Source organism: Trichechus manatus, unplaced genomic scaffold (genome assembly GCF_000243295.1).
Source record: "Trichechus manatus latirostris isolate Lorelei unplaced genomic scaffold, TriManLat1.0 scaffold00002, whole genome shotgun sequence".
Classification (NCBI taxonomy): Eukaryota; Metazoa; Chordata; class Mammalia; order Sirenia; family Trichechidae; genus Trichechus; species Trichechus manatus.
In genome coordinates, this window is record NW_004443938.1 from 13038123 (window position 1) to 13042380 (window position 4258).

The 4258-nt window shown below is 48.3% G+C and overlaps 1 pseudogene; it reads left to right on the forward strand.

Annotated features, from left to right (window-relative positions):
* The first annotated feature begins 3300 nt into the window (after window positions 1-3300).
* Window positions 3301-4050, forward strand: LOC101346956 (proteasome subunit beta type-5 pseudogene; annotated as a pseudogene).
* Window positions 4051-4258: the final 208 nt, after the last annotated feature.

Here is a 4258-nt window from a genome sequence, read left to right on the forward strand (position 1 = left end):
AGTGTGAACCCAACACTGTTCATAATAGAGTCAAACGCGGCTTTGTCTCCAGCCCTTTTCTCAAACCTCTCCCAATCCATAATAACTTACTTCCCAACATACCTCCTCGCCTTTCTCATCCTTTGCTCTAGACTTAAATCTTCTCCTCAACTCCCAGTTGCTGCCTAGAACTTTTCTCTTCCCTGCTCTCTGTTCCACATCCTAGGTTCTGCAAAACGTTTTCTCTTTCAGTTTTGCAACAACTGGCGGTGGCAGAGATTTCAGGGCTAGCTCAGCTGTAATTGCTGGAGGCCAAGAGGCTGGAGATGGAAATGAACACCGTCATGTGTTCTTGAGACCATCAAAGAGCCAGGGTTACAGGGCAGCAGGGACAGGGGCGTGTGGAGGGGGAGAGGTTAACCTCTGCCCTTCTGGGCTTTTTACCTTTACTTGGGCAGGAGGTCAACCGGATGGACAGGTGGGGCCCCAGTCAGCACTAATCCAGGCCTGAGATTGGAAGGTGGTTGACTACTGAAAATGTGACTCCTAGGCAATTTGAGTAAGAGTCTTATTTTGGCTGCAAACTTAGAGGTGACTGCCTTCATTCCCTGGGGGAGGACTTCTCCCTTGAGGTCTGGGTGCTTAGTGGATTTCTTCAAGGAAAATGCCACTGGAATTATTCAGAATTTACCAACAGGCCTATAGTATGCCTCAAAACCTGCAGACTTGATTTTTTTTTAACAGAATGAAGTTATTAGAGATACATAATAAAAATTAAGGTCAGTTTTCTTGTTGCATGAGATTCGTCGTGCTCAGATTTCTCTTACTAGCAGTACAATGATGGCAACAGCAGCAGCAACAGTCTCAGGCCGTGTTTCTCAGCGTGTGATCAGTGACCCAGTTACATCAGAACCAGCTGGGGTGCTTGTTAGAAATGCAGCCTCCTGCGCTCAGACTCACGGAATCAAAATCTCTGGGGTGTGAGGCCCAGCAATCTGCATGTTTAGCAAGATTCTTAAGAACACCAAAGTTTTAGCATCCCTGATTGCTTGCGTACCTATTATGTGCTAGAGACTTTATCTGATTTTGAAACATCTTTCACAACAATCTTAGAAAGTAGCTATTATCTCCGTTTTTAAACGGAAGCCTAAACCAAACCTAACCCCATGCCGTCAAGTCAATTCTGACTCGTAGCGACCCTATAGGACAGAGTAGAACTGTCCCATAGGGTCTCCAAGGAGCGGCTGGTGGATTCGAACTGCCAACCTTTTGGTTAGCAGTCAAATGCTTAACCACTGCACCACCAGGGCTCCAGCCAAATGGAAGCCTAGAGAAATTAAATAACATTTCTAAGGTCACCCAGCTGATCAACAGCAAAGGATTTAAGCACAGGTCCGTGGGATTCTAAAGCCTGAGCCTTTTCCAAATTGCCCCCACATTCCCACAGAGCCCCGCGTCTGCCAGGCCATTGAAGCCGCCTGTGACGCTTGCTGTGACCGAGACTGTGTTGAGTGGGTGAGGATGAGCCCGTGGCAGAGGCCCTCAACTCTGTAGGAACCCCATGGCTGTTGTGAACTCTCTTCTCTGACAAGTGCTGTGTCCACTCCCCTTACAATTGTGGGGCCTCGGTTCCTAGGAGCCTGGGCTCCTGAGTGTAATCAGATGCTTAGCTGACCCTGGACACCCATCTTTTTGGAAACCCTGATATTTAGAAACAAAGTGTGGCAGATGCTGTTGGGAACCCGCCCTATACGAATTTGTCCCCCTCCCAGCATTGGGAAGTTGTGTGCTTGCAGGGTGGAGGAGGGATGTAGGGGCTGGATCCCACAACGGCCCCAGGTGTGTGAATCTTGATGGACTAAGTCAGTCATGGGATCTCCATTCTGCTTGCCAATGACTGATTCAGGAATGGGCAAGGGACCCAATTCTTGACAATGAGATGTGAGAGAAAGCCAGCTGGGAGATTTCTGAGAGGGATTCCTTTCTTATAAGGAGGTGTTCAAGGTCTTCTATAGGAGAAGGAGGCTAACATGTCACACAACCCTAGACAGCATCAATACTAACGCATTCTATGTGGACTGAGTTCCTTGGAGCTGAATGAGGGACACCACTCGTACAGAAAGCAGGGTTAGTAGCGCCCCCTGGAGTCGTGCAACGATAGTGCAGGGAGAGAGCTGACATCCACCCACTGAAACTTGAGCCTGGCATTTCCAACCGCACAGTTTACATGTTCGCATCAGGGCTACTGCCATTTGAATGAAGAATTTCAAACGCGGAATCATCTAGGCACATCAGGTACTTTGGTTAAACGACATTGCTCCCTATAAAAGCAAATCCCAGTGTCTCCTGAAGTCAGTTTACTCTGAAGCTTTCATGAGAGGATAAACATCTTCAGTTTGGAATCACTGAAGTATCAGGCGGGGTCTTGGCCGCCTGGGATTTGTTTAGTCTTTGGCAGCTTTGACCGAACGGTCCGTCACGCAGACCTTGAGGGAGTATCCAGGGCCCCAGGCTGAATGTACCCCTGCTGTAGCTCCAGCTTCTGCCTCAGACTTGCAAAGCACCACGTCTCAGCTTTCTTCCTTTCCCCTTGGCCTTTAATTGTCACCTTCCCCGGATGCTCATCTTTCCGTGTCTACTTCCCCCTCTGGCACGGTTCTGTCTGTTTGTCCATCAGGGAGAACTCCGGGAATCTCTGTGCCAGCTGTTCCTCCTGATACCACTTGGAGGAGGAGCTTCGTGACCAGGTCACCAAACAGTCAACGATGACACTTCCTGCAGGCCTCCTCCGTGCTGCTGGTGGTGTCTCGGCCTGCATCCAGTTTAGAAATTCTTCTTAAAAGTGCTGCTGGTTGTTTCCTTTGGACATAATAAAACATAGCAAGCGATATAAAATGGTTTTTAAGAATAGAAATTTGCTTTCCAGTTACTGAAACTGTACATGCTCAACGCAGAGGATGAGGACTCATCAAACGATACACATACCCAAAATCCCAACCAAATGTAATCCCGACACCTGGAGGTAACCGTGGTTATGATTTTATTTAAGACAGGTTTATTTTAGAACAGAATAGTAGTTTCTTGTACCCTCTGCAGTGGATACTTTACTGTTGGGGACGGGGTGGTTTAACTAGCAACAATCGCCCCTTCTTTTGGAAACAGCCCCCTGATTTCCTTTTGCTTTTCCCACTCTCAGAATAAATGCCTCAGATGGGGTTTACCAGAATGACAGGGTTGAGCAGGTGACATAGTTTTCAGGCAATTCAGGCATTGTAAATACATGTTTAAAAAACAAAACAACAACAGAAAAACCCACTAGACATGGTGCCGGCCAGCATGTGGCTGAGGTCACTACCGGTGAACCAACGCGGGTTTTTCGGACTTGGGGGTCTGTGGATCTGCTGGATGTGAGTCCCAGGAGTTCCGGTGATGGACCAAGTCTGGCCGGCCCAAATGGGGTGTCCCAGAGGAGCCAGGAATGGAAATACTTCATGGAACCACCATCCTGGCCCTTAAGTTTCACATGCAGTTATCATGGCAGTGGACTCCCGGGCCACAGTGCCTACAATGCTTCCCAGACCGTGAAGAAGGTGATCGAGATCAACCTCTACTTGCTGGGCACCATGACGGGCGCAGCAGACTGTAGTTTCTGGGAGAGGCTGTTGGCTAGGCAATGTCGAATCTGAACTTCGAAAAAAGGAACGTCTCTCGGTAGTGGCTGCCTCCAAGCTGCTCGCCAACATGCTGTATCAGTGTGAAGGCATGAGGCTGTCCATGGGCACCATGATCTGTCACTGGGATAAGTGAGGCCCTAGCCTCTACTATGTGGACAGCGAAGGAAACCAAATCTCAGGAGCCACCTTCTCTGCAGGTTCTGGCTCTGTGTATGCCTATGGCGTCATGGATAGGGGCTATTCCTATGAACTAGAAGTGGAACAAGCCTATGATCTAGCTGGTGGAGCCATCTACTGAGGTGTGGTCAACTTCTACCACGTCCAGGAGGATGGTTGGATCTGAGTCTCCAGTGACAATGTAGCTCTACATGACAAGTATAGTGGACCTACACCCTGAAGGAGGGTGCATGTGGGTCCTTGCATTTCTTTGGGTAACTGTCATTGGTAATAAGAGCACAGCACTCCATCCTATAGTGGAAGGGTCCCTAGTTGTATTCATCCTTTTCTTCAGCTCATGCTGCTTAGGAAACTACATATTTGTTTTACTTTCTTTGCTGTTAACATTACACTAAAAACAAAAAACAACCCATCGCTGTTGAGTCAAT